The sequence below is a fragment of the Mastigoproctus giganteus genome, chromosome 2 (genome assembly GCF_048544385.1).
Source record: "Mastigoproctus giganteus isolate SK-2022 chromosome 2, ASM4854438v1, whole genome shotgun sequence".
Classification (NCBI taxonomy): domain Eukaryota; kingdom Metazoa; phylum Arthropoda; class Arachnida; order Uropygi; family Thelyphonidae; genus Mastigoproctus; species Mastigoproctus giganteus.
Window position 1 is genome coordinate 166,559,652 of NC_143576.1, and position 19,045 is coordinate 166,578,696.

At 38.3% G+C, this 19,045-nt stretch overlaps 1 protein-coding gene across 3 annotated transcripts in view; it reads right to left on the minus strand.

The window, feature by feature from the left end:
• The window catches only part of bchs (WD repeat and FYVE domain containing 3 bchs), a 1,877,108-nt gene extending 1,859,155 nt beyond the window's left edge, over positions 1–17,953 (minus strand). For all 3 annotated transcript variants that reach the window (XM_090389621.1, XM_090389619.1, XM_090389620.1), the window contains exon 1: positions 17,701–17,953. The gene's annotated coding sequence lies outside the window, so the exon portion shown is untranslated. The remainder of the gene's footprint in view (positions 1–17,700) is intronic.
• Between the last annotated feature and the right edge of the window lie 1,092 nt (positions 17,954–19,045).

Here is a 19,045-nt window from a genome sequence, read left to right on the forward strand (position 1 = left end):
TTGATATCATATATTTGGATCTTAGAAAGGCTTTTGATACTGTTGCACATGGAAGTAAAAAAAAAAAAGTAAAGTGCAGCCATTATCAACCCACTGCAGGATGGAAGCCTCCTCAACAATTCATGCTGAGGGAAACGGACCATAATCTGCCACGCTAGTCCAGTGCGGGTTGGCAGATCAACCGTATTCAGCAGTTGGGGCTTGAACCCCGGTCTAATCAATGAGCGTGTGCTACTGCACTCCCACTCCTGACCACTAGGCTACGGAGGACTGGAAGACTGCTGCACAAATTGGAGCAGTGTGGCATTGGAGGAAAATTGCTGCTATGGATAAAGGGATGGTTGAGTGGGAAAAGACAGAGAGTGGTAATCAATGGACACTGCTCTTTGTGGACTATTGTTATTAGTAGAGTCCCCTAGGGTTCAGTGTTGGATCCACTGTTGTTTTCTGTATTCATTAATGATATTGATGATGGTATATCAGGCTCAATGTCCAAGTTTGCAGACAATACGAAGGTCGGCAGGGTTGTTAATGACACTAATGGCAGTACGCTGCTGCTGCAACAGGATCCAGAAAAGTTGAGCAGATGGGCTAAGAGGTGGCAACTGAAGTTTAACATTGACAAATGTAAAGTACTGCAAAAGGGAAGCAGTGACCCCAGAGTAACGTATCAACTGTGTGGTACTACACTGACAGTGGTAGAGTGAAAAGGACCTGGGGGTAATTGTGCAGGCAGATAAGAAGTTTTCTGAGCAGTGCAGACAGTCTCCAAGAGTAGCTCATGGTGTCTTGTCAATGATATACAGGAATTTTTCTAGCAGGGATAAGGAGGTGATTATCCCCTTGTATAAGGCAATGGTCAGACCACACCTTGAGTACTGTATACTGTACTCAAGGATGTAGAGCTGTTGGAACGAGTACAGAGAAGGGCAACAAGATTAGTGAATGGAACAAAGGGTTGCTCTTACGAAGAAAGGCTTAAGTTTTTCAAATTACTGTGTCTGGAGACTAGGCATCTGCGAGGTGATCTGATTGAGGTGTATAAAGCCTTGAATGGTTTGAGCATGCTCAATGCTGATGGGATTCTTTCTCTTGCTCAGAATAATCGCCTGATTGTTTGTTATTTGTTATTTGGTTTTTAGGAGCATTAGCAACTAAGGCCATATTGCTCCGGGATATGCGGTGGTTATTCCATGACCTTTCCGCATCCTCTGTATTTGGTGGTGACGGGTTTGAACCCCGGTCTAATCAAGAAGCGTGTGCTACGCACTGCTGCTCCTTCCCACCTGGCTACTGAGGCGCCATAATAATAATCGCCTGAGAGGGCATAAATTCAAATTGAGGAAAGACAATTGTAGGACAGATGTAGGGAAATTTGCCTTTAGCCAATGGATGGTTGATTGCTGGAACAAACTTCCATCTGTCGTTGAAGTTGATAGCTTAAACAGATTCAAGGCAGAACTAGACAAACATTTGGAGCGAGTGAACAGGTGAAATGAGAAAGGTCTGCGTTTTTTTTTTTTCTTCTTTTTTTTGGCTGATGCTATATAAGCTTGCTTTCTTGCATCATGTGCCCTTGCTAATGCTGTCATTGTGGAAGATGACAGCTTAAATAAATTCAAGGCTGAACTAGACAAACTTTTGGAGTGAATGGATAGGTGAAAAATGGGAAGGGGTGTTTTTTTTTTTTTTTTTGGCTGATGCTAAGCTTGTTTTCTTGCATTATATGCATCTACTAATGCTTGACGTCACAAGTAGAACTGAAAGTGAAAGTGAATGCAATTCTGTCCAGACAGGATAGGAGGGGGCATATGACGAGAGCCTTCTCAATTGATTCGGCTCCAGTGAGAGCAGGAAGAGCTTACGGAGTAGAATTTTTCTTGGCATGTGTACGTGTTAACAGAACAGACTTTTCGTGGGGGGGGGGATACACCTAAATAGAAAGGGCACAAGAACCTCTGCCGATGATATTACAAAGTGATGTGAATTGTGGGGCAGAAACCCCTGATGATTTCATACTAGAACAAATAATAGATTTTTCAATTATAAAGTTTCCCACGAAACTTTAATTCAGTTACCCACGAAATGGGTAACAAATTCAGTTACCCATTTCGTGGGTAACTGAATCAGCGGATTCAGTTACCCACGGGAAAAAATGAAAAATCTTAAGACGTATCACTCGCGTGTCCAATACAATGCTTCCCTTTATTTTTTACGATGTCAATTTGAAATTGAACAGCTTCCCTTTATTTTTTACAATGTCGCGTATGGCTTGGTCACCAACATTATAATGATACTTTAGAGATTTAATGGATGCACCATTTCAAACTTTTGAATAATTTCAAGTTTTTGCTTAAATTAAAGCACCACTCTTGCATTTGCCCATCATTTTCGCGATTTCTAAACAAAAAATAATAATAATAATAATAATAAATAAATAAATAAATAAATAATAGTTACTATATAAAAAAAAATTCCAACATCCCTGACATAAATAATGAAACAAAATTTGTCCTTTTGCGGTGCAATGGAACACAACAATCGACGCGACACACTAAATCAAACTAAACATTTGGTCTCTTTTTTTTGAGCAGTAGATGTGAAGACAGCAGGGGTTGCAAGATATTAGGTACACTAATCTCCCAATGACGACATATTTATGACTTGCAAAATATCTGTTTATACCTATTCTAGTTATTATTTGAATTTTATGACTGGCTGATTTTTTTTTTTTTTTTTTTTTATTTGGCATCTTGAAGTGTACCAGTTAATCCAATCTCGGTAAATTGAGAGTCCACTGTACTTTATTATTACCGTATTTAATGTTGGTAATGTCTTACTGTGTGTTTATTTTATCAGGGTGTTCGCTTATATCCACAGTTTCAGCCATCCACGGTAGGTCTTGGAATGTATTCCCCACGGATACGGGGGTATTACTGTATTGGGATTAGTGCAAGGGAGAGTGAAATATTATCTTGTAATGTTCATGAGCAACAGAACCAATATGAAGATGTATCATCAATATATATGAGTTGATTATTAAATTGAAGAAGCAAGTTGTTGACTACAAGACAAATGAGGCCAATAAAGTGATAAAATCAACATCAAACTTTGTTCTAGACAAATGGATTGATATGGAAACAATAATGATAGCATTAATTATGGATAATGAAGGACAAACACTAGAATTACAAGTAAAAGCAACTTTGATTGATGATATAGTTAGGGGACAACCTCTTCCGGAACAGAATTTTACATATGCTGACAGGGTTAAAATAGGAAATACAGGTGATTTTATGGGGTCACAAATTAGTTCTAAGGTTAGTGATAAAAAGGTGCAGGAAGTTCCTGAAATCCAGTCTTTAAGGAGACAAAATGTGTTGATTCTCAGAACTGAAGAAAATTGACAGTTACAGAGTAGTCAAAAGGTGAAAGAAAATGTAATGATAATAATAAATAAAGATTTTAGGGAAGTCAAGCTTAGGAATATGAGAACTATTAGAAATACAGGGGGGGGGGGTTAGATATGGAAAATAATGAAGGTACTGAGAAGTTAACAACTACTTTTTAGGTTTTTAGGTTCTCCAGGTGTGACATTTGACAAACTGAAATTGAGTGACCCAACTATTTTAGTATATGAAGTGTCTAAAGAACTAACAAACGATGAAATTGCAGAGGGTCTATACTATTACTATAAGAACCTTAAGCAATAAGGTTTATTACAAGAAGTTATAAGAGAAATTACTTTTAGATTCAAATCAGGATCTAAGGCAAAATTGAAAAATCTGGTCTTATCACCCAGTTTATATAATTATATAATAAATTCAGATAGAGCGTGTTTGGGTTTTTCTGCTCATAAGTTTAGTAAGTTTGTACTGGTTTCTAAATGCAATGCTTCAACTGTTTAGGATATGGGCATACTATACAGAATTGTACTGCACAGAAAAAAAGTTTCATGTGGTCATTGTGCTGAAGGAGGATATGTGTATGCATATTGTTTGCAAAAGGAACAATCTCCTAAATGTATAAATTGTAAAAAGAATGACTGTAATCATTCAGTGAGAGATCTGAATTGCCCTGAATATTTAAGAGCTTTGGAAATATCAAAATTGATAATAAATAATAACAGAGATTACAGATATCTGGACCTAGATGATTTGAATATACTGCAAATAAACTGTCAGAGGTCAAGAGCTGTGACAGATGAGTTAAGGGTTATATCTTAGCATTAGCAAAATTCTGTGCCACAGAAAATCATTAGCCCTTGCTCATCACACACAAAAGCCCACTTAATTAACTGCTCTTGGTTCACTGTTGAGTACATTCCTCCAGCTAAACTACTGGTGACATGATACTGGACAATGCTGTAATTTAATTCTCCAAACCTACCTAAATATGCTCGAAAAATATTTAAATACCATTCTAGAAATCAAACAAAAACTGAATTAACTGATGATTCAAAAGGAGGAACTAGCAAAAAAACTGACCAAAATAAAAAACCGTTCATTGATATATCAATAAATAAATATAAAAACTTAGTTGTTTCATTTTTGAAATAAAGTCTGATAGTTGTGATAGACTTTTAAAATGTATGTAAAGAGTCTTCATATGAAGAAATTAATGTTGCCAAGTTTCAACCTGAAAAAAAAATAACATCACTCCTGCTTCTAGTCCACAGGTCCCCGAGGAAATCACAGATGTTCTCTCAGCTATGACAAACTGTGCTTGCTACCAGGATGTCTAAAATGCTGATAGAACTGATATTCGGGTAACACTCAAGTTGAGTAGCCCAAATTTTGACAAAATGCAGTTGTTCTGCGACAACCAAATCCTCTCCTTGCCCTTCATTATGGCGGGACTGTTAACAGCCCTGGGTATAACCCTCCATGTGCAAGTCCTGAAATACGGAACCCAGTATACTGCGTGAACACCCAGGTGTGAACAAACATAAGTAGGGGTCGGGGTGTGGCATCCCTACCCCAAACAGAAATGCTGCCCTCTGTGTTACCAGGCAATACTAGGTAGTAGATGACTCATAAACCAGTGCAATATCACAACTTTGCTTATTACAGGTTTGAAGTGGTGAAACACATTTATTCTCCAGAGTAAAACTGCACTAATCCCCATATCTTCCATCATGCAGCATGATTGATGTATCTTGACTTTATGATGATGCATCATGGCAAATTCTAATCTTGCTTACATTTCAAGGGTACTGCTCTAAAATGATCTCTCTCTCTCTCTCTCTCTCTCTCTCTCTCTCTCTCTCTCATTCAGGTCAGCTAGAGTATAATCTCAGTGCCACTACTCAGAGGGAATCCAAATATGCAAGGACACTGTCGAGACTAGATTACATCAAGGAGCTGGGTACATTCTTGCCAAAAATGTCATTTCTTCAAACAATGTCTTCCCCACCTTTTCTTACTACTGAATACATCTTGAATAGTCAAACTAATAGAACAAACCCATCTGCAAAAAGATGTAAACCTCCCAAACACTTCATCACTCATTTAATAAATGAGTGATGAAGTGTTTGGGAGGTTTTCAGAATCCAAATTACTGGTCGATACAACCACTGCACGTCTCAGCTGTCCAAATAATTCACTGTACGATTCCTTCCGTTTCTAAGTGGTAGCTGTGCATATGTCTGTTCTGATACTCTCTGTCAGAGACTTAGTAATTTGGAAACTCCTCTTTTCATTTTCTCTGGCTTAAAATCTCTCTACCGCATTTTGTCTAATTCATCTGATGCCTCTGTCTTTCACCCAACCCCACTAATCACTTGGAACTCACTAACTTCCTTTCTTTGAAACTTGGCTTTCACCAATCCAACTTGCCCTAACAGTGACTTAATTTTTCATGGTGATTTTAATGTTTACAACTAAAATGGCTTCTGTTTTCTAGTCACAGGACCTAACTTGTCAAAATCCTGAGGCTTTTACAATTACTAATAACCTCACAGAGATTGTTCAATCTACTTATCAGAATACCAAAGAATCCTAACCATACAGCCAACACTTGATCTTTTTTTCGCAAACAACCATTCAAATACACAGTTGAGGTGAGAGATCCCCTGGGAAGTCAGATCGCAACTTAGTGATGATCTCATCTATAATGGAGCCTTTCTCTCATGACCATTCTCAGCATTATGTTCTTTGCCATTACAAGAATGCAAAATGGGATGACCTGCAAGATTTCTATTCTTCTTTTCCTTGGTTGGATATTGTTTTAAATCTTTTGGTGCCAATGTTTGCTCAGATTGTGTTAGTGAAATTATTTGTGTAAGGATAAAATCCTTTATTCCACAACTGTCCTTTATCTGAGCCTTGGTTTTCCAATTAATATACTAGGGCTGTTCAACATAACATTGCAAATTGCAATTGGCTTGCATTAAAATCAACAGGTTTATTTTCTGTCAACACCAAAGCTCAACAATTGTAAAGTAGTTATCAATCACTCCAAACTAGGGTTCAAACAAGCTAACAGTAGGAGACTTGCTTGTTGTCCAAATGCATAAAATCTAAGGAAGTGATTATTTTCTGTTCGAGAGGCAACCAGAAGGAGTAATACTCTTGATCTGATTATCAGTAAAAAAAGTAAAAGTAAAGTGCAGCCATTATCAACCCACTGCAGGATGGAAGCCTCCTCGACAATTCATGTTGAGGTGAAATGGAACATAATCTACCACGCTGGTCCAGTGCGGGTTGGCAGATCGACCATATTCAGCAGGCAGGGGCTTGAACCCCGGTCAACTCAAAGAGCGTGTGCTACTGCACTCCAACTCCTGCCCACTCGGCTACGGAGGCCGTGATCCTTAATGCATTAAAAATCTGCAGATAAAGGAAACTGTAAGTGTCAGTGATCACTCTGGAGAATGTGTTTCATCACTTCAAGCATGTAATAAGCAAAGTTGTGATATTGCACTGGTTTATGAATCATCTACCACCTAGTACTGCATGGTAACACAGAGGACAACATTTCTGTTTAGGGTAGGGATGCCACACCCTGACCCCTGCTTATGTTTGTACACATCTGGGTGTTCACTTGCAGTATACTGAGTTCCGTATTTCAGGACTTGCACATAGGGGGTTATACCCAGGGTTATTAACAGTCCAACCATAATGAAGGGCAAGGAGAGGATTTGATTTTCACAGAACGACTGCATTTTGTCAAAATTTGATCTACTCAACTTTTGAGTGTTACCCAAATATCAGTTCTATCAGCATTTTAGACATCCTGGTAGCAAGATGTAACTACCATCAGAGGAAAAGGGAAGGGCTTTTGCCTTTGTAAAGGTGACTATGGTGGTATGAGATAGTTTTTAAATTCTATACAGTAAGACCAACAGATGATGTTACCAACAGCAAATTCTAAATGGGAAGCATTCAAAGAATTAATCTCGAAAACTACTAAGCTTTTCATACCAACTCTGTTCTTCAAGGTTTAGGGCTAAATGGATGGCAGATGAACTAATGAGATTTGTAGCGGAGAAGAAAAATGCACGGGATGCATATAAATTATCACGTGACACAAAAGCCTATGATAGCCATAAGCTGGTCTCTAATCCAGTCACAAAGAAGGTTAGGCAGGCGAAGGCAGATTATGAGAAATGCTTGGCAAAGGATGCAAAGAAAAACAGCAAAGAGTTCTTTACTTATGTAAACTCTAGAGGGGGATCAATCAGCTTGGTCCACTCGATATCGATGGTTTAACTGTTGATGATCCCCCTCTGGTAACTGACAAACTGAATGAATATTTTGCATCTATAGTCACACATGAGGAGTCATTCAGGGAGGAGAATGTCAGAAGTTTATTAAAAAACTCGAATAGATTAACAGTAGCCACTGGCAGAGGTGAAAGAGATTCTTGCACTGCTTCTATTGGAATGAGCAGAAGCCTGAAAAACAAGATGCAGGATATTTAAGAGACTGCTGGGAGTCATTGCGGTACAAGTAAACACATGGGTTGTGTTAGGGTAGCTAAGAATAGAAATAGGTGCATGTATACTTGCGTGTACACCAATGCTAGGAGTTTAGTAAATAAATTTTATGAATTTGAGGTATTGCTCAAAACATCAAAGGCAGATATTGTTGGGATATCAGAGACGTGGTGTCACACAGATATAAGGAATGCAGAACTGGAATTTGGGGAGTACAACGTCTACAGAAAGGATAGACTGGATAGGAAGGGAGGAGGGGTTACGCTATTAGTTAAGAAATACATAAAATCCAAGGAAGTGAAGCCAGTGGACATCGCTGGACAGTGCAGTGTCGAGTCAGTTTGGTGTGACATAAGCATTGGGAGATCAAAATTGAGAGTAGGAGTGTGCTATAGGCCTAATGACTCTGATGAGTATAATAAGAAACTGTACAGGGAAATAGAGTGGGCCAGTAAATCAGAGAGTCTTATAATGGGAGATTTTAATTTCCCAGATATTGACTGGAATTTGGGGGCTGGTCACTCACACACTAGCAAGGCTTTTGTGGATTTATTGGATGATTGTTTTCTACATCAGCATGTTCGGGAGGCAACTAGAGGGAGGAATACTCTTGATTTGATTATCAGCAGTGATTCTTCATGCATTAAGAATCTGCAGATAAATGAACCACTAGGTGGCAGTGATCACAGTGTGCTGAAGTGGGATTTACTCAAAGAGGTAACTACCATTAGGGGTAAAGGGAAGGGTTATTGCTTTCGTAAAGGCGACTACGATGGACTGAGACAGTATTTAAATTCTATACAGTGGGACCAACTGATGATGTTACCAACAGCAAATGCAAAATGGGAAGCATTCAAAGAACTTATCTTGGAAGCTACTAGGCTTTACATACCAACCAAGAAATATTGTTCAAGGTTTAGGCCTAAATGGATGTCAGATGAACTGATGAGGCATATGGCAGAGAAGAAACATGCATGGGATACATACAAATTAACACACGACACAGAAGCCTATGATAGATACAAGTTGATCTGTAACCAAGTTACAAAGGAGGTTAGGCAGGCGAAGGCAGATTACGAGAAATCTTTGGCAAGGGATGCAAAGAAAAACAGCAAAGAATTCTTTACTTATGTAAACTCTAGAAGGAAGGGGATGAATCAGATTGGTCCACTTGATATCGATGGGTCAACTGTTGATGATCCTGCTCAGGTAGCTAACAAACTAAATGAATATTTTGCATCGACATTCACACATGAGGAGTTATTTAGTGAGGGGAAAGACAGGGGTATATTCAACTCTAGCAATAAGCTAGAGAATCTTGTAATAACTGAGAGTAAAGTGGAGGAGAAATTGTTGAAGATAAACACAAGAAAGGCACCCAGGGTAGATGGGATCTATCCAGTTATATTAAAGGAGGCAGCAGAGGAAGTAAGCAAACCCTTAGCCATAATTATGAGAGCTTCCTTGGACTCAGGGGAGGTACCCATAGACTGGAAATGTGCAAATGTGACCCCAATTCACAAAGGAGGATCAAAGGCTGACACAAGTAATTATAGACCTGTGAGTTTAACTTCTGTTCCAGGAAAATTAATGGAGGCACTAGTTAAAGAAGCACTGCAGGATCATTTAGACAAGACTTCAGTTATAGCTCGGACACAGCATGGTTTTGTTAAGGGGGAAGTCTTGCCTGACCAATTTGATTGGATACTATGATGCAGTCACAAAGGAACTGGATGCAGGGAATAACTTTGATATTATATACTTGGATCTTAGAAAGGCTTTTGATACTGTTGCACATGGAAGACTGCTGCACAAATTGGAGCAGTGTGACATTGGAGGCAAATTGCTGCTGTGGATAAAGGGGTGGCTGAGGGGGAGAAGACAGAGAGTGGTAATCAATGGACACTGCTCGTCGTGGACTAATGTTATTATTGGAGTCCCTCAGGGCTCAGTGTTGGGTCCATTATTGTTTTCTGTATTCATAAATGATATTGATGATGGTATATGAAGCTTAATGTCGAAGTTTGCAGACGATACAAAGGCAGGCAGGGTTGTCGAGGACACTACTGACACTATGCTGCTGCAACAGGATCTGGAAAGGTTGAGCAGATGGGCTGAGAGGTGGCAAATGAAGTTTAACTTTGACAAATGTAAAGTACTACACATGGGAAACAGCAACCCCAGAGCAACGTATCAACTCTGTGGTACTACACTGACAGTGGTAGAGAATGAAAGGGACCTGGGGGTGGTTGTGCAGGCAGATATGAAGTTCTCTGAGCAGTGCAGATGGGCTGCAAGAGTAGCTCATGGTGTATTGTCAATGATAAGGAGGTGATTATTCCCTTGTATAAGGCAATGGTCGGACCACACCTGGAGTACTGTATGCAGGTCTGGAGGCCTCATTTCAAGAAGGATGTAGAGCTGCTGGAACAAGTACAGAGAAGAGCAACAAGATTAGTGAATGGAACAAAGAGGTGCTCTTACGAAGAAAGGCTTCGGTTTTGCAAATTACAGTGTCTGGAGACTAGGCACCAGCGAGGTGATCTGATAGAGGTGTATAAAGCCTTGAATGGTTTGAGCATGCTCAATGCTGATGGGATTCTTCCTCTTGCTCAGAATAATCACCTGAGAGGGCATAAATTCAAATTGAGGAAAGACAGATGTAGGATAGACGTGCGGAAATTTGCCTTTAGCCAGCGGGTGGTTGGTTGGTGGAACAGACTTGCATCCCTTGTCGTGGAAGTTGATAGCCTAAATAAGTTTAAGACTCAGCTGGACAGGTATTTTGAATGAACAGAGGGGTGAAGTGGAAGTGGGTTTTTTTTTTTTTTTTTTTTTGGCTGATGCTGCATAAGCTTGCTTTCTTGCATCAAATGCCTCTACTAATGCTAACTCTGGCAGGGAGCTAGATGATTTTGTAATAACTCAGAGCAAAGTGGAGGAGAAATTGTGTTAGTGAAATTATTTGTGTAAGGATAAAAGTTGAGCAGATGGGCTGAGAGGTGGCAACTGAAGTTTATAACACTGACAAATATAAAGTACTCCATATGGGTAGCAGAAAAGCTTTGGCATAAGCACCTCACAAATATTTCTTTCTCCACATCTAAAAAAAAATGTGTTTTCTCTTTCATTCATGGTGTCACTTTTCTTCCAAACAGCTACTCACTCTGTATAAATCTCAATTCCACCCTACAATGGAATACTGTTCCTTTATCTGAGGTGGTGCCTTCAAAAACCCTAGTGTAACATATCAACTGTGTGATACTACACAGGATGACAGGGAACGAAAAAAGACATGCAGGTAATTGTGCAGTCAGCTCTGTGCAGTCAAATCTTGCTGCCTATCTGTGCTGCTCAGAAAACATCAATGTTTTCTGAGCAGCACAGACAGGCAGTAAGAGTGTCACAGTGTCTTGTCAATAATATACAGGAATTTTTCTAGAAGGAATAAGGAAGTGATTATCCCCTTGTATAATGCAATGGTCAGGCTACACCTTGAGTACTGTATACAGGTCTGGAGGCCTCATTTTAAGAAGGATGTAGAGCAACTGAAACGAGTACAGAGAAGGGCAACGAGATTGGTGAATGGAACTAAGGGTTGCTCTTACGAAGAAAGGTTAAGTTCTGAAAATTACAGTGTCTGGAGACTAGGCACCTGGGAGGTAATCTGATTAAGGTGTATAAGCAGGAGCGTTCCTAGGGTATGTGGTGCCTGGGTGCCAATTGCAATTTGGCACCCCTTTAAAATTTTCTTCATATGTGTATGGAATGGTGAAACGGGAAAGGTTTTTTATTTTTGGCTGATGCTGTATAAGCTTGCTTTCTTGCATCATATGCCTATACTAATGCTAATGGAAGCTAAGCATTCTATTCTCTTGATGCTATTGTCGGCAACCTTTGCCCATCTGTACACACTTCCTCTATTAAAACCTGATGCCACCTAAGCTAAACATAAGGCTGATCTGCTTGCATCCTACTACTTTTCTTCTAATACCTGACTTGACAATCTTGGTAAACCACAACCTACCATTTCCCATACCCTCCGCTCAATGCCTCCTGAGGTCTTCCATCAAAAGGATGTCTGAAGAATTTTGAACAATCTTGTCACCAAGAAAGCTACAGATCCTGATCCATTAATTTCAAATTCCTAAACTATTTAGAAACCTTCCATCTGATCAATGATCCAGATATGGATTCCATCAGTGTCAATTAATTGATGATATACAAGATAATGTTACCCCATCCATGGACAAATTTAATATGAATTTGGTGAAAAGTTTGGTGAAACTCAAGCTGTTGCTCATGACATTTCAAAAACTTCTGATCGTGTTTGGCATAAAGATCTAAATAAGCTTTCACCGTTTAGTTTGCCCACTGTTTTCTGTAATTCAGTAGCCAATTTTCTCAATGACCACTCACTGCAGATGCTCTCTGCTTCTAATTTGTCCACTAATGCTGGTGTTTCATCCACGGTTCAGTTCTTTCTCCCGCTCTTTTCCTATTGTATCTTAATGATCTCCTTTCCACTGACTGAAAATCCTATCTGTTTGCTGATGATGGCATACTGCATTCCATCTTCCACTTTGAGAAACGATGACTGCACAAACAGCTTCAACTTCTTGAATATCTACTACCAATTCCTTAAATGCTGATCTCCAAGTAATCCTCCAGTGTGACAAGGACAACTTAGTTAATTTCAATCCTTCTAAAATTCAGTCCTATCTTCCACATCACAAAAAAGGATTCTTCTTCTCATATGCTTACCTTCGACGACACTCAGATTTCTAGACAAAATTACATATCTCTGTTAGAGATAACCCTAACTTTTAATCTCTCTTGGCACATCACAAATATTGCTTTCTCCGCATCCAAAAAAATGTGTTTTCTCTTTCGTTCATGGTGTCACTCTTCTTCCAAACAACTACTCACTCTGTATAAATCTCAATTCCACCCTACAATGGAATATTGTTCCTTTATCTCAGGTGGTGCCTCCAAAACCCCTTCTCAGGCTCCTCAACTCCATTCAAAAGAGGGCAGTTTGGTTAATCAATGACCCATCTCTAACAAATCTCTCCACTCTCTGTCTCATAGATGTTCTGTTGCACGCCTTTTGTATAAATACTTTCATGGGCACTGTTTTTTTAATTTGGCTTCTATAATTGCCACTCTCTCTCTTCAAAACCAGTCCAAACACATGCTACAACCAGTCAGCATTATTTTGCTGTCCAACTTCAAACTCTTAGAACCAACTTTTCTTCTTCCTCATTTATTCCTTCAACTTCTGTTTTCTGGAACAACTTCCCTTCACAAGTATTTCCCGAAAATTAAAATCTATAGAAATTCAAGTCTAATATTAATGTTAATAAATATCTTCTTTCATCTTCTCAACCTTCAACCTATGCACGTTACTAATTACTAAGTAAAACCCCAAATACATAAGGTTCTAATAACTTTCATATTTGTGGTTTTCATTAAAAAAGGACAAAAATATGTGGCGAGAAGACAAGTTTATTCCATTTAGATTTATACAGAGTGAGAAGCTGTTTGGAAGAAAAGTGACACCGTTCCTGACCTAATTTAAGCAATGATAGAGTATTTGTAAAACTGTTATTCAGGAAGGGCATATCAGCTTTTTGTTCTGAATTTGAGAAATTGAAGTTTGAAGGCATCTTGACACCTTTACCAATTTACAATAATAATGAATCTGAGTTATAGTAAAAATGCCTACCAATCAATGCACACTCAAGTATATAAGAAAGTCATACCTTGGGGTATAACTCATGTATTAGTATTAGTAATGGCCGCATGGTGCAAAAATTATGCTGCACCAGCCAAAAAAAAAAAAACCCCGAAACAATGATATAAAAAATAAATAAATAATAATAATAATAATTAATAAAAGAAAAGGAAATTAAACCTATCATCCTATGCGCTTCCCTCACCCGAAGGTACTATCCAGATGACTTTGAATTTCCCCAAACTGTCAGCCTCTACCACCCATGTAGGCAACTTATTCCAGTAATTTATAACTCGCTGGCTAAAATAAAACTTCCTGCAGTCCAATCTAAACATTTCCCCCCCGTAACTTGAATTTGTCCCCTAGTTCTAGCATCATTTATAATCTTGAAAATTTCGTCCTCATTCATTTTACTGATGACTCTCAGAGCCTTAAACACCTCAATCAAATCTCCTCTAAGGTGTCTAGTTCCCACACTCAGCAACCCACATATTCGAAGTCTTTCTTCATAATGACGCCCTTTTGTCGATCTCACCAGGCGAGTTACACGTCTTTGCACCCTTTCAAGAAGCTCGATGTCTTTCTTTAGGTGCGGTCTCCATACTTGAACACAGTATTCCAAGTGTGGTCTAACAAAAGCCTTATATAATGGGATTATCACGTCCCTATCTCTACTTGCAAAAGTTCGATAGATCATCGATAGGACACCATGGGCCTTCCTTGCAACCTGTTTACAATGCTCAGAGAATTTCATGTCTGACCGTATCGTAACACCCAAGTCCCTTTCCTCCAGTACTGGGTTTAGTTGAACTCCACCAAGTGAATAAGTTATTTTGGGATTACTGTTTCCCAGATGTAATACTATTAGTATTAGTATTAGTATTATTAGTATTAGTATACCTTACACTTTGTTGGGTTAAAGCATAGCTGCCATTTTTTTGACCATTCCTGAAGTCTATCTAGGTCTCTCTGAAGAAGCTCAGCTTGACAGTGATCATTAACTACTCTACCAATTTTAACATCATCTGCAAATTTAGACATCACGCCCTCTATCCCTTCATCAATGTCGTTTATGAAAATTAAAAACAACAGTGGTCCTAATACTGATCCTTGGGGAACCCCACTTCTTACATCAACCCAATCTGAGGAATAGCCATTTATCACAACCCTCTGCCTCCTGCCCTGAAGCCATCCTTCTATCCATCTAAGAATTTTCCCAGTGATTCCAACCTGTTCCAGCTTATAAAGCAACCGCTCATGTGGGACTGAGTCAAAAGCTAAAGAAGCTAAAGAAATCTAAATAAACAATGTCAAAATTATTTCCTAAATCCAGCTCGTGAGTGACATTTTCAAAATAGCGAACCAGATTTGTTACACATGATTTTTCCTTTACAAAACCATGCTGAGTATCCTTGAGAATTTCAATTCGATCCAAATGAACCTGAATTCCAACCTTGATCATTGCCTCCATGATTTTCCCTACCACTGAAGTCAGACTGACAGGTCGATAATTTCCCACTTTACTCTTGGAGCCACCGTTATGTGTGGGAGATACATTGGCACTTTTCCAATCCAACGGAATCTCCCCAGAGTGATGCATTAGCATTAAATTATTATCATGAATTATACTAACACATTATTGTCATCAATTATCACATCACATTACAGTCATGTATTGCAGAAATACTGCTGGAAATCACAAATCAATAACTGTTGCAATTGGAAATAAACACTGATTTAGCAAAATGAAGACAACATCCTTTGCCTATTATTACAACAAGCAGGAAGCACAGGTGAACAGAAAGGAGATTTTAACAAATGACAGATAAAGACTGAGCTTGAAGAACAAAAAATTTGTTCCTGAAGCTCAGTCTTTTCTAGGAAACAGATAATGCCCATCCTCATCCTAATACTTGCATTCTGTTATCAAATAATGGTCTCATATTCAACTCTTTACCCCTCCACAATGTCTAAACCTTGATTCAACCCGTGGAGCAAGATTAACATAAGGTTACCCTACTGAAAACTCTTTTCAATGAAGATGAATAATTTGATGTATCCTGTAAAAAAGACCAATACTAAAAATTTTCCAAGTACAGACTTCTGAGAAGTAACTCTCTGATCATGGACGAAATCTTTTCCCATACTCAAATATGATTTCAAAGATTCCCCTAATGAATTAAGTGGGAAACTCTGAACACAGGATTATCCATGTATCCTATAACCCACTGATCAGCACTGTGTACCGAAGTAATTACAGCTTGTTTATTTGTTATTTGGTTTTTAGGAGCATTAGCAACTAAGGCCATATTGCTCCAGGTATATGCAGTGGTTATTCCCTGACCTTTCTGCATCCTCCGTATTTGGTGGTCACGGACTCGAACAACCCCGGTCTAATCAAGAAGCATGTGCTGCGCACTGCTGCTCCTGCTCACCTGGTAACTACAGCAAAAGATTACATAACGTCATTGGATATGGAAATATAGGTGGCAGAAAGTAGCTTCACTGGTACAGCAATGGTATTTGAGGAGTAGCTCATCTGATATCCATTGTGGTCTAAATTGTTGTCATTGTGGTCCAGGACAGTATATCTTAGTAAGAATATACTTTTGCAGCTTATGGAATTACTTCCCATTGGCAAGCCCACTGTAAAGAATTTCAAAAATGTCTTAACACCAATATAAACAAAATCTCTTTACTATACCCTGAACAGTTAATTCTTTGAATAAGTTCCACATCAATAGATTAAGATCACTGTCACCTAGTGGTTCCTTTAACTGAAGATTTTTAATGCATAATGAATCACTGATGACAATCAAATCAAGAATATTGCTTTTGTTTGATGCTTCTCTTTTGTATTAACATAGAAAGTAGAAATCCAAACATTCTTGGCAGCAAAACAAGAATGTTTTGCTGCCAAGTCAACTACCAACCCACAAGTTACAATCAATATCTGAGAAGGATATTGACTGGAATTTATGAAAATTTTAATTTCTTTAACTCCCACATGATAAGACATTCTTATTTTCTAGCCCACTCTATTTGCCTGTATGGTTGTTCATTACATTCATCACAGCCCTTTGGCCAGTAATCTGTTTTGATTTTTGTTTTTCCAATGCCTTTGTCACCCCAGAGTAACTCAATATTACAATGAAAACTCATGTCTACTGGGTGTACTGTTTTAGAATACAATTTCTGTAAAAGAGAAAAATTTCATGATTTTCTTATCATGACTATATGTATCTTAAATCTGTATGTCTATGCAGATTTAAGATGGGTCTAATTACCATTACCAAACACAAATGCCACTTACTTTTGCAGTACCAGAATAATGTCATATGATGCTGTTGTTTGTTATTCATCTATTTTTTTGGGGAGGAGAGGGGGGTGTAAAATTTAGTATTCTACCTGTCAATTTTTGTTGCTTATGAAATGTGAACTGCAGATCTAAGTATGTCTTAATTTCGATATAAACAAACATTACATCCACAGAAAACAAACGACTAAAAGGAAATAAAAGCTTTCAAACAAACCCATATATTATCTTATGATAAAATTTCGCTTTGCTGGCGTTTTTAAGTACAAATTTTGGCTCGAATTTTAAGTATATTAGTATGCAATAAATCCGATCTAACGTAATAACGCCTAATATTAGTATAATACTAATAAGTTTTTTGTATATGAAATGTTTCACTGAATCATTCTGATTGGCAAGTGGTTTGCGTCCAGTTTTGATTAACGGCGAGTAATCATAACATATCTCAAGCTAAGAATTATAATTAGAGAAATCAGTTACGAAAATCCCATTAACTATAAATAAGTCATTTGACAAGCGGAATAAAGAAGTAACGAATAAACATGAATTTATTTCGTACTTGTTTTGTTTGCCTTTCAAGGTTTAGGAAAAATCATCACAAAACGTATAAGTTAATTAAACAGACAACAAGGCATATGAAAAGCGTCAGGCGAAAATCTATGGTACAGTTTACAATGAAATCAGTGAACACAGCACCTGTCAACCTACCTCATTTATGTAAGAGCGAGTAATGTAGAAAAACAGCTTCCCGAAGATAACATAGTGAGAAACAAGTGACAAACAGGTTCGCTTTACAAATTTCATTATTAAACACAATTTTCTGCTTATTCACACTTTTCAGGGAGCACCATAAATACCACACATAACGATAGAAACTACTTAAAGTATCTACATACACAAAAAATAAAAGTATGGAATGATAACATAGTGATGGAAAGCGTCGAGCTTGTACTTAACACTCATCCATTCCGTATTCTCGTTCCAGGGTCAATTGCCACACCAAAATGACGAAACAACCATGCACCATTTAAAGTTATTAAACCCACGTCATTAATACAGAATGAAATAAGTATCTCACATAATCAGTCTTCTTCTTCTTGGAAATTTACAGCTCAAAGGCAGCAAACAGCACATTGCGTCAATGTCTATATTAAAAATGGGAGAACATATTCATCTTTTTCAAGAAAGTGAAGAATTCATTGATATCGGCTTTGTTTCCAATGATATGTTGCACTGTCAAAGATTCTTTTAAGTTTGAAATGGTTAATAAAGTTGCACTTCTATCTTGGACATTAAACAAGCACATGCATGATCGTGATGATAGTGTTGCAATGAGTACACTAATTCATTTCCACTTAGAAGGCATAGGTGTGTTAGATGTTTAACTCCAGGGGCTCACGTCTGGTGAGTATGGAGTTGGCACACCCAGGGTCCTGAGCTAAATATCAACATTCTTCTCTCTCTCTCTCTCTCTCTCACTCACTCTCTCTGAGGTTAACTCGGGAATTTTTCTCTTTTTTTTTTTTGACTGGTGCAGCATAAGCCTCAGGCTTCCTTGCATCATGTAGCTAATAATAATAATAATAAAAGGGGTGCGATGACCCAGTGGTTAAAGCACTGGACTAACAGCCTGATGAACCGCGCTCAAATCCCACCTTGGTGGAAGCGAACGCGGCTCTATTACGCTGGGAGATCGATATAATAATAATAATAATAATAATAATAATAATAATAATAATAAATACATCGCGAAAGTTATTCCATTAGACTTACCTTCTCCAAGGTCGGAGTGACGGCTGTGGCAGATAGTGGTACCATCTGGTGTCACTCGCGAGAACGAAAAAACCCACTGGACATAAGCCAAAGCTAAACAGTTCCAACTCCATAAATGGATGATGTCGCAGAGAAATATTAACCATACCGCATTGACTCAGGCATAGATAGCAAGGTTTTTCTATCCAGTAACTGGGGTTTTTTCGTCCAGCAAAATAGGCAAATCAACCATAGAACATACGCAATTTACAGACACAAATACGGGTTAATGTATTTAATT